Here is a 12,579-nt window from a genome sequence, read left to right as displayed (position 1 = left end):
ACTTTTCATACTTAGGTCTATTTTAGCAATTACATTTACTTTTGATACTTAAGTATGTTTAAATAAACTTTTTGACTTTCACTCAAGTAGTATTTTACTGGGTGACTTTCACTTTTACTTGAGTAACTTTAAGGTATCTATACTTTTACTCAAGTATCACAATTGGGTACTTTTTCCACCACTGGAGATTTCACCTGGCATAGAAAATGTTCAGGGAGCTAGCCAACAACACAGCTAACACAATCACTTCAAACTGAAGCTGGAAAGCCTGCAAACTAGCTGCATTTAATTGTACCTGTTTTCTATTGACATTTCTTTGTATATGTTCTTAAAAATTATGCTGATTCATGATTTCGAGTGGCTTAGAAAAGCTGCCTGCATGCCTGTCTGTCTTATCCCGACTTCCGACCTCTACACGTTCTCTACTATGGGACAGCTGGAGATCGAATTTCAATATTGAAACAATGTTGCAAATGTCAGAGAGACATTGAAAACCACTTGCTCGTCTAAAAGAAATGGGAGAAAATGTCTAGATGCTTTTAACATTGGAGATCAAGTTTATAAATTGTCTGGCTAGGCTGATGAGACAGTAGTTTGCTCAGTGAGATGGAACGGAGTAAATAGGCATTTCAAAGTCATAGCTTTAGCCGGTGGTAACTTGTGGAATAGACACCAGCTGGAATGCGGTTTTAACCAATCAGTGTCCAGGATTAGACCCACCCATTGTATAATGACTGAATGAGGAGATGAAAAGGCAATGACAGTTGCACCAAATAAATATTATAGTAAAGGGAATTCCCTCTGGAATACCTGATGACATGGGACCTCATGAGGAAGGCCTGGTAATGCTGGAGAGTGTTTTTCAACAGGAGTGGTCCTGATAAATACCACAGCTTCCAGTTTGGTGGTCAGTTATCAGGAGACTTCATCTCACATCTAAAAATGATGTGGTTAATTACCTATTTGGATACTGGCAGAATATTTGACATACTTTCCCTCCACCTAAAAACAGTACCTTGCATGAAAATAAACACTAGTATGACATGTAGGTACAATTAGTAAGCATGATAAATGTTACATGTCTTTACTTAGATCATTTTAGTGGACTGTGCTGTCTTAGGTTGTTTACAAATTGGTTCTTTGGACCAATCACATCAGATCTTTTCACATCAGATCTTTTTCAGAGTTGATCTGATACCAATTATAGAAAACAAAACCATAATTGGGCTGCCTATCTAAATGCAGCCTGTTTGTCAGGAGTGAAGTAAAACACTACCTCCAGTTTACTAGTTACACCTCCAGTCAGGCAAGTCAGTGACCCCTGCTATTCAGTTATCCTAAAATCCTGAACAACATATGCATGTCCAGCTCCGTTTTACAGAACCTTAAATAATTATGTTTATAAATACTCAAATAACGTTAGACAGTAATGTTACACAACCTTTATGAGGATAACAACATCATTCTGAAAACAGTTTTGAACAAGCTGGCCTTCAAGTCAGTTGTGGCTTGTAATGGTGCTAACATGTGACTTGAAGCGCATTTCCCTGCTGCCTCAGCTGCTTGACTGTGGAGAACAAGGTGTGTTCTGTTGGCATGTATTTAGATTCAGGTCTGCTGACTTTAATGAGTGATGTTCTGGGGACAGCCTAGTGAACAGTAGGAACAGCACTATGGGGGACTCCTGACCCATGTTCATCCATACCTAATTTCCCCTCTGTTGATGTACCTAGGTGAGCAAAACTCCAATCCCTCCAGACGTTTGGTACAGTTTTGAGCCAAAAATGTCAAATCTCCAAAACACCTCACTGCATAATAATAGAGATCCAGCTGAAGAGTTACATGAAGCAGTATCAGGCAGAATATCGGTAATATCAATGTCGCCCAAGTGTTTCCTTTTGTTGTTCTGGTAACATTTTGGAATATAGATCTAATAAACCACAGCAGCAATGCTATGAGCAAGCTGGGTCAGAATCCGTGTCTGCACTTCATTCAGTTTCATCCAAGTCTGAAAGCAGTCTGAGTTCATTTCCTGTTACCAGATTGAGTCCAGAGCAGCTGGACCAAACTAAGCTAGACCTAACTATCTATTAGTAGATTCTCGTGGATCTACCATACTCTCAGCACTGACAGCACATATCTAAGGGAGTAAACGTTTTTATAACAAGGGTAACATAGAGAAAATCAGACCAATTTTAAATGAAAATGGATGGCCCTCCCTTCAGGAAAATATATATACACTACCATTCAAAAGTTTGGGGTCAATTAAAAATGTCCTTGTTTTTGAAAGAAAAGCTATTTTTTTGTCCATTAAAATAACATCAAATTGATGCAAAACCTGGACCCGTATAAATCTGCTGGGCTTGACAATCTGGACCTTCTATTTCTGAAACTATCCGCCGCCATTGTCGCAACCCCTATTACCAGCCTGTTCAACCTCTCTTTCATATCGTCTGAGATCCCCAAGGATTGGAAAGCTGCCGCAGTCATCCCCCTCTTCAAAGGGGGAGACACCCTGGACCCAAACTGTTACAGACCTATATCCATTCTGCCCTGCCTATCTAAGGTCTTCGAAAGCCAAGTCAACAAACAGGTCACTGACCATCTCGAATCGCACCGTACCTTCTCCGCTATGCAATCTGGTTTCCGAGCCGGTCACGGGTGCACCTCAGCCACACTCAAGGTACTAAACGACATCATAACCGCCATCGATAAAAGACAGTACTGTGCAGCCGTCTTCATCGACCTTGCCAAGGCTTTCGACTCTGTCAATCACCATATTCTTATCGGCAGACTCAGTAGCCTCGGCTTTTCGGATGACTGCCTTGCCTGGTTCACCAATTACTTTGCAGACAGAGTTCAGTGTGTCAAATCGGAGGGCATGTTGTCCGGTCCTCTGGCAGTCTCTATGGGGGTGCCACAGGGTTCAATTCTCGGGCCGACTCTTTTCTCTGTGTATATCAATGATGTTGCTCTTGCTGCGGGCGATTCCCTGATCCACCTCTACGCAGACGACACCATTCTATACACTTTCGGCCCGTCATTGGACACTGTGCTATCTAACCTCCAATCGAGCTTCAATGCCATACAACACTCCTTCCGTGGCCTCCAACTGCTCTTAAACGCTAGTAAAACCAAATGCATGCTTTTCAACCGATCGCTGCCTGCACCCGCTTGCCCGACTAGCATCACCACACTGGATGGTTCCGACCTTGAATATGTGGACACCTATAAGTACCTAGGTGTCTGGCTAGACTGCAAACTCTCCTTCCAGACCCATATCAAACATCTCCAATCGAAAATCAAATCAAGAGTCGGCTTTCTATTCCGCAACAAAGCCTCCTTCACTCACGCTGCCAAGCTTACCCTAGTAAAACTGACTATCCTACCGATCCTCGACTTCGGCGATGTCATCTACAAAATGGCTTCCAACACTCTTCTCAGCAAACTGGATGCAGTTTATCACAGTGCCATCCGTTTTGTCACTAAAGCACCTTATACTACCCACCACTGCGACTTGTATGCTCTAGTCGGCTGGCCCTCGCTACATATTCGTCGCCAGACCCACTGGCTCCAGGTCATCTACAAGGCCATGCTAGGCAAAGCTCCGCCTTATCTCAGCTCACTGGTCACGATGGCAACACCCATCCGTAGCACGCGCTCCAGCAGGTGTATCTCATTGAGCATCCCCAAAGCCAACACCTCATTCGGCCGCCTTTCGTTCCAGTACTCTGCTGCCTGTGACTGGAACGATTTGCAAAAATCGCTGAAGTTGGAGACTTTTATCTCCCTCACCAACTTCAAACATCAGCTATCTGAGCAGCTAACCGATCGCTGCAGCTGTACATAATCTATTGGTAAATAGCCCACCCATTTTCACCTACCTCATCCCCACAGTTTTTATTTATTTACCTTTCTGCTCTTTTGCACACAAATATCTCTACCTGTACATGATCATCTGATCATTTATCACTCCAGTGTTAATCTGCAATATTGTAATTATTCGCCTACCTCCTCATGCCTTTTGCACACATTGTATATAGACTCCCCTTTTTTTTCTCTACTGTGTTATTGACTTGTTAATTGTTTACTCCATGTGTAACTCTGTGTTGTCTGTTCACTCTGCTATGCTTTATCTTGGCCAGGTCGCAGTTGCAAATGAGAACCTGTTCTCAACTAGCCTACCTGGTTAAATAAAGGTGAAATAATTTTTTTTAAAAAAATCAGAAATACAGTGTAGACATTGTTAATGTGGTAAATTACTATTGCAGCTGGAAACGGCTGATTTTTTATGGAATATCTACATAGAAGTACAGAGGCCCATTATCAGCAACCATCACTCCTGTGTTCCAACCCTTTTGCAATTATATTAGCACAGCTGAAAACTGTTGTGCTGATTAAAGAAGCAATACAACTGGCCTTCTTTGGATTAGTTGAGTATCTGGAGCATCAGCATTTGTGGGTTCGATTACAGGCTCTAAATGGCCAGAAACAAAGAACTTTCTTCTGAAACTCGTCAGTCCATTCTTGTTCTGAGAAGTGAAGGCTATTCCATGCGAGAAATTTCCAAGAAACTGAAGATCTCTTACAATGCTGTGTACTACTTCCTTCACAGAACAGTGCAAACAGGCTCTAACCAGAATAGAAAGAGGAGTGGGAGGCCCCGGTGCACAACTGAGCAAGAGGACAAGTACATTAGAGGGTCTAGTTTGAGAAACAGACAAGTCCTCAACTTCATTAAATAGTACCCTCAAACACCAGTCTCAACGTCAAGAGTGAAGAGGCGACTCCGATATGCTGGCCTTCTAGGCAGAGTTGTAAAGAAAAAGCCATATCTCAGACTGGCCAATAAAAATAAAATAATTAGATGGGCAAAAGAACACGAACACAGACACTGGACAGAGGCAGATTGGAAAAGAGTGTTATGGACAGACAAATCTAAGTGTTCGGATCACAAAGAAGAACATTTGTGAGACACAGAAAAAGATACTGGAGGAGTGCTTGACGCCATCTGTCAAGCATGGTGGAGGCAATGTGATGGTCTGGGGGAGCTTTGGTGGTGGTAAAGTGGGGGATTTGTACAGGGTAATCGGGATCTTGAAGAGGGAAGGCTATCAGTCCATTTTGAAACGCCATGCCATACCCTGTGGACGGCGCTTAGTTGGAGCCAATTTCCTCCTACAACAGGACAATGACCCAAAGTACAGCTCCAAACTATGCAAGAACTACCGTTGAAGTCGGAAGTTTACATAAGCCTTAGCCGAATACATTTAAACTCAGTTTTTCACAATTCCTGACATTTAATCCTAGTTAACATTTCCTGTCTTAGGTCAGTTAGTATCACCACTTTATTTTAAGAATGTGAAATGTCAGAATAATAGCAGAGAGAATGATTTACTTCAGCTTTTATTTCTTTCATCACATTCCCAGTGGGTCAGAAGTTTACATACACTCAATTCGTATTTGGTAGCATTGTCTTTAAATTGTTTAACTTGGGTCCAATGTTTCAGGTAGCCTTCCACAAGCTTCCCACAATAAGTTGGGTGAATTTTGGCCCATTCCTCCTGGCAGAGCTGGTGTAACTGAGTCAGGTTTGTAGGTCTCCTTGCTCGCACACACTTTTTCAGTTCTGCCCACAAATGTTCTTTAGGATTGAGGTCAGGGCTTTGTGATGGCCACTCCAATACCTTGACTTTGTTGTCCTTTAACCATTTTGCCACAACTTTGGAAGTATGCTTGGGGTCATTGTCCATTTGAAAGACCCATTTGCAAGCAATCTTTAACATCCTGACTGATGTCTTGAGATGTTGCTTCAAATCAAATCAAATCAAATTGTATTTGTCACATACACATGGTTAGCAGATGTTAATGCGAGTGTAGTGAAATGCTTGTGCTTCTAGTTCCGACAATGCAGTGATAACCAACAAGTAATCTAACTAACAATTCCAAAACTACTGTCTTATACACAGTGTAAGGCGGTGGTCACCAAACTACGGCCCGTCAGCACATTTGGCCCGGCCCTCTGAACAATACCAGAGACGCTATCGAATTTTTTTCCTATTTGGCCTCCAGAAAAAAAATCCTAGGCCCGGCCCTGTCAAAGAGAGAACGGAATAATGGCGAAAAGGTTAGGTAAGAGAAAAATTGATTCAGAATGCAGGGTATTTAACCTGCAGTGGACAAACTATTTTTTTTCTTTCAATGCAAAGAAAAGGCTGTTTGTCTCATCTGTCAAGAGACGGTGGCGGTATTCAAAGAATACAATCTTCGCCGACACTATGAATCCCGTCACAAAGACAAGTACGATAGCTTGCAAGGCCAAATACGAGCAGACAAACTCTCAAAGCTAAAAAGTGGACTACTATCTCAGCAGAATACATTTGTACGCCAAGCTCAGCTGAACCAGGCATCCGTTCGGGCCAGCTTTCGGGTTGCTAAACTGATAGCAAGAAGCGGTAAGCCTTTCACTGACGGAGAGTTTGTTAAGAAATGTATGGATGCTGTCGCGGAGGATGTGTGTCCCGAGAAGAAAGATGCATTTAATGCCGTAAGTCTGTCGGCGAGTATAATCACCAGACGCGTTGAAGAAATCGGGAGTAATGTATATGCCCAGCTGCAGCAGAAGACGAAAGAATTTGACTTTTTTTCATTAGCACTGGATGAGAGCACGGACGTGCAAGACACAGCGCAACTGCTCATTTTTATTCCCAGCCTTCATATCAGTTTGAGTTGGCTGAGTTACAGAACTGTGATGTTCTGAAAGACGCATTCAAGCCCAACAGTCTCATTGACTTCTATGCCGCCCTCCCAAACGACACATATCCAAACATCAAAAAACACGCAATGAAAATGTCAGTTTTTGGCAGCACGTATATCTGCGCATGAAACTGCTGAAAACCCCGATGAGATCAAGATTGACAGATGAACATTTGCATCAGTGCTTGAGACTGGCTGTAACTAGAATGGAACCTGATATTCAACTTCTCACCAGCCAGATGCAGGCCCACAGTTCACACTGATGAACATACATAGGTAAGCTCACTTTTCTGACTTGAATGAGTCATTCTGAGCATAAACAAATATAATCATAATAAAATCTACTGGGATAAAATCCATCTTTACAACCATACTGGTAGTGAAATGTATTGTACTGTGTAGGTGCTGTATCACTTAGTTCAGTTTCTCAACCTGCTTCTTTTGTGGTTTTCACAGGGAAGTTGATGAGAGAGAGCTGCAAACAGCGGTGTCTACAAGCCTACTGGAACCTACAAAAGGATTATAAGGAAGGAACACAAGAACTTTAAGAGACTGCTCATATGTGTCAGAGAGATTCTGCTCTGACAACTGAGCTGAACTTTTATCTGTTAAGATTGTGCATGGCACGACAGAAAGTTAATGTTCCATGGCTTTTTTTTTCTATGAAGAACCCAGAGAGAGTTATTTAGTTATTATTTATTTCCTGTTTTTTTCTGTGAAGAACTCAGAGAGGGTTATTTAGTTATTATTTATTTCATTAATAGTGTTATTATTTGTTTCCTGACTTTTTTTCTGTAAAGAACCTGGAAAGGGTTATTTGGTTATGTGTGGCTTTCTGGAAAACAATACATTTTTTAAGCTCCCCTACGATCGTCACACTTTTTCTGTTACAAACTGACACCGGCCCCCCATCAGAGAAGGGAAAAGTTATGTGGCCCTCACAGGAAAAAGTTTGGGGACCCCTGGTGTAAGGGAATAAGGAATATGTACATAAGGATATATGAATGAGTGATGGTACAGAGCAGCATACAGTAGATGGTATCGAGTACAGTATATACATATGAGATGAGTATGTAGACAAAGTAAACAAAGTGGCATAGTTAAAGTGGCTAGTGATACATGTATTACATAAGGATGCAGTCGATGATGTAGAGTACAGTATATACGTATGCATATGAGATGAATAATGTAGGGTAAGTAACATTATATAAGGTAGCATTGTTTAAAGTGGCTAGTGATATATTTACAACATTTCCCATCAATTCCCATTATTAAAGTGGCTGGAGTTGGGTCAGTGTCAATGACAGTGTGTTGGCAGCAGCCACTCAATGTTAGTGGTGGCTGTTTAACAGTCTGATGGCCTTGAGATAGAAGCTGTTTTTCAGTCTCTCGGTCCCAGCTTTGATGCACCTGTACTGACCTCGCCTTCTGGATGATAGCGGGGTGAACAGGCAGTGGTTCGGGTGGTTGATGTCCTTGATGATCTTTATGGCCTTCCTGTAACATCGGGTGGTGTAGGTGTCCTGGAGGGCAGGTAGTTTGCCCCCGGTGATGCGTTGTGCAGACCTCACTACCCTCTGGAGAGCCTTACGGTTGAGGGCGGAGCAGTTGCCGTACCAGGCGGTGATACAGCCCGCCAGGATGCTCTCGATTGTGCATCTGTAGAAGTTTGTGAGTGCTTTTGGTGACAAGCCAAATTTCTTCAGCCTCCTGAGGTTGAAGAGGCGCTGCTGCGCCTTCTTCACGACGCTGTCAGTGTGAGTGGACCAATTCAGTTTGTCTGTGATGTGTATGCCGAGGAACTTAAAACTTGCTACCCTCTCCACTACTGTTCCATCGATAAAAGACAGTACTGTGCAGCCGTCTTCATCGACCTTGCCAAGGCTTTCGACTCTGTCAATCACCATATTCTTATCGGCAGACTCAGTAGCCTCGGCTTTTCGGATGACTGCCTTGCCTGGTTCACCAATTACTTTGCAGACAGAGTTCAGTGTGTCAAATCGGAGGGCATGTTGTCCGGTCCTCTGGCAGTCTCTATGGGGGTGCCACAGGGTTCAATTCTCGGGCCGACTCTTTTCTCTGTGTATATCAATGATGTTGCTCTTGCTGCGGGCGATTCCCTGATCCACCTCTACGCAGATGACACCATTCTATACACTTTCGGCCCGTCATTGGACACTGTGCTATCTAACCTCCAATCGAGCTTCAATGCCATACAACACTCCTTCCGTGGCCTCCAACTGCTCTTAAACGCTAGTAAAACCAAATGCATGCTTTTCAACCGATCGCTGCCTGCACCCGCTTGCCCGACTAGCATCACCACACTGGATGGTTCCGACCTTGAATATGTGGACACCTATAAGTACCTAGGTGTCTGGCTAGACTGCAAACTCTCCTTCCAGACCCATATCAAACATCTCCAATCGAAAATCAAATCAAGAGTCGGCTTTCTATTCCGCAACAAAGCCTCCTTCACTCACGCTGCCAAGCTTACCCTAGTAAAACTGACTAACTGACTAAGGCAGAACACAGGATCCGCGTCGCGGAAAACATATTCTTGGTCGTACTGATGGTGAGTTGACGCTGATCTTATATTCAGTAGTTCTTCTCGACTGTATGTAATGAAACCTAAGATGACCTGGGGTACTAATGTAAGAAATAATACGTAAAAAAACAAAAAACTGCATAGTTTCCTAGGAACGCGAAGCGAGGCGGCCATCTCAGTCGACGCCGGAAGTAGATATCCACATAATTTTCCCTCCTCATGACGCCATCTATTTTGTGATGTGCACCAGTCCCTCCTGCAGCAAAGCTCCCCACAAACATGATGCTGCCACCCCCGTGCTTCACAGTTGGGTTGGTGTTCTTCGGCTTGCAAGCCCCCCCCTTTTTCCTCCAAACATAACGATGCTCGTTATGGCCAAACAGTTCTATTTTTGTTTCATCAGACCAGAGGACATTTCTCCAAGAAGTATGATCTATGTCCCCATGTGCAGTTGCAAACCGTAGTCTGGCTTTTTTATGGCGGTTTTGGAGCAATGGCTTCTTCCTTACTGAGCAGCCTTTCAGGTTATGTCGATATAGGACTCGTTTTACTGTGAATATAGATAATTTTGTACCTGTTTCCTCCACAAGGTCCTTTGCTGTTGTTCTGGGATTTATTTGCACTTTTCGCACCAAAGTCCGTTCATCTCTAGGAGAAGTTTGGGAATTGCTCCCAAGGATGAACCAGACTTGTGGAAGTCAACCACTCATTTTCTGAGGTCTTGGCTGATTTATTTTGATTTTCCCATGATGTCAAGCAAAGAGGCACTGAGTTTGAAGGTAGGCCTTAAAATACATCAACAGGTACACCTCCAATTGACTCAAATTATGTCACTTAGCCTATCAGAAGCTTCTAAAGCCATGACATAATTTTCTGGTACTTTCCAAGCTGTTTAAAGGCACAGTCAACTTAGTGTATGTAAACTTCTGACCCACTGGAATTGTGATACAGTGAATTATTAGTGAAATAATCTGTCTGTAGACAATTGTTGGATAATTCACTTGTGTCATGCACAAAGTAGATGTCCTAACCGACTTGCCAAAACTATAGTTTGTTAACAAGACATTTGTGGAGTGATTGTGTATGTAAACTACCGACTTCAACTGTATTTAGGGAAGAAGCAGTCAGCTGATTTTCTGTCTATAATGGAATGGCCAGCAAAGTCACCGGATCTCAACCCTATTGAGCTGTTGTGCGAGCAGCTTGACCATATGGTATGTAAGAAGTGCCCATCAAGCCAATCCAACTTGTTGAAGTGTTTCAGAAAGCATGGGGTGAAATCTCTTCAGATTACCTCAACAAATTGACAACTAGAATGCCAAATGTCTGTAAGGCTGTAATTGCTGCAAATTCAGGATTCTTTGACGAAAGTTTGAAGGACACAATTATTATTTCAATTAAAAATCATTAATTATAACCTTGTCAATGTTTTGACCCTATTTCCTATTCATTTTGCAACTTATTTCATGTATGTTTCTTCGAAAACCAGGACATTTCTAAGTGACCCCAAACTTTTGAACGGTAGTGTGTGTGTATATATATAAATATATATATGACAGTACCAGTCAAAAGTTTGGACACACCTACTCACTCCAGGGTTTTTCTTTATTTTGACTATTTTCAACATTGTAGAATAATAGTGAAGACATCAAAACTATGAAATGACACATATGTAATCATGTAGTAACCAAAAAAGCCTCTCCTGCGTTGTCTTGGCTGTGTGCTTAGGGTCGGTGTTCTGTTGGAAGGTGAACCTTCACCCCAGTATGAGGTCCTGAGTGCTCTGGAGCAGGTTTTCATCAAGGATCTCTCTATACTTTGCTCCATTCATCTTTGCCTCGATCCTGACAAGTCTCCAAGTCCCTGCCACTGAAAAACATCCCCACAGCATGATGCTAACATCCACCATGCTTCACCATAGGGATGGTGTCAGGTTTCCTCCAGATGTGACGCTTGGCATTCAGGCCAAAGAGTTCAATCTTGGTTTCATCAGACCAGAGAATCTTGTTTCTCCAAGCGGACTGTCATGTGCCTTTTACTGAGGAGTGGCTTCCATCTGGCATCTCTAACATAACGTCCTGATTGGTGGAGTGCTGCAGAGATGGTTGTCCTTCTGGAAGGTCCTCCCATCTCTACAGAGGAACTCTACAGCTCTGTCAGAGAGACCATCGGGTTCTTGGTCACCTCACAATTATCATTTTAGTTATCCATTATAGAATAAGTCTGTAAAGTAAGAAAATTTGGAATAAGTCAAGGGGTCTGATTCCTTCTCGAAGGCAGTGTATATTTACAACATCTTGTATATCTTAATTTATTCCCACAATTGATGAATAATATGAGTAATAATGTAACCACTTCTATGAAGGATTGTTACCCATAACCACAGCCATGAGCAGGAATTCTACATTTGTGTCAACAGATGTGGAATGCATACAGTCCCTCCCTCCCTCCCTCCTCACTCACTCACTCACTCACTCACTCACTCACTCACTCACTCACTCACTCACCCTACACCTCCCGAACAAACACCTCTGCCCCTCTCTCCCCATCCACCCATCGATCAACCTACAGTACATGCACCCACACATACTCACAACCACACACAAGCACAAATGTTGAACGGTTGTTCCATCCCGAGCCCAACTCAAAAGAAGACTTGATGTGTGAATGTGTATACAATGGTGCTGTTTAAGAAGGCATGCCAAATTGAGCAGGAATAGGAAGATTTGATTAACCAATATCTAGTCCTAGCTGATGCAGCTTGGATCCCCCCCATCACCCACACACACTGGTCCCCTGTTGTGATCCGTCTTCCCAAGCACCTCTGTGCAGTCAGACTGTTTGATTATTCTGTGCCGCCAGGGCCACAATAATATGCCACCTCTCTGTGATTCTCTCCCTATGGGTTACTGCAGCCAGTGTTGCCAGCACTGCCACTACTTGGGTGGGGTACTCCACCGGAATTCCTACCGGCTAGGTACGAGCTCGTCAAGGTTCTCATTAGCAGCTTTTGAGAAAATCCTTGTATACAGTATTATGCTCACCCATCCGGGGGCTTTGGCTTGTGGATGAATCCTGTCAGGCAGGCTCAGACTCTAGAAGGGGCGATGCTGCTTTAGTGGGTTTCTGACCGCGTTCACCTTTCTGTCATGGTTTCGTAGGCTACTTGCAGTAGGCCTATAAAACAGATAAGGACTTCTCCTTAGTGGGTGGGTCGCTAAGGTCGGTGTCTAGGATATATAAACAAACTATATATTTTTAAAATATATATCCCATAT

At 43.0% G+C, this 12,579-nt stretch overlaps 2 long non-coding RNA genes across 2 annotated transcripts in view; one reads left to right on the top strand and one right to left on the bottom strand.

Annotated features, from left to right (window-relative positions):
- Positions 1 to 12,579, bottom strand: part of LOC135574615 (uncharacterized) — a 41,472-nt gene that overhangs the window by 15,576 nt on the left and 13,317 nt on the right. The window lies entirely within an intron of this gene.
- On the top strand, positions 6,887 to 7,619 carry LOC135574614 (uncharacterized). The gene is made up of 2 exons (XR_010465484.1): positions 6,887 to 7,032; positions 7,213 to 7,619. It is a non-coding gene; the product is annotated as an uncharacterized LOC135574614 (long non-coding RNA).

The sequence above is a fragment of the Oncorhynchus nerka genome, linkage group LG13, assembly GCF_034236695.1.
Source record: "Oncorhynchus nerka isolate Pitt River linkage group LG13, Oner_Uvic_2.0, whole genome shotgun sequence".
NCBI classification, from domain to species: Eukaryota; Metazoa; Chordata; class Actinopteri; order Salmoniformes; family Salmonidae; genus Oncorhynchus; species Oncorhynchus nerka.
This window is presented reverse-complemented; position numbering and strand designations above follow the sequence as displayed.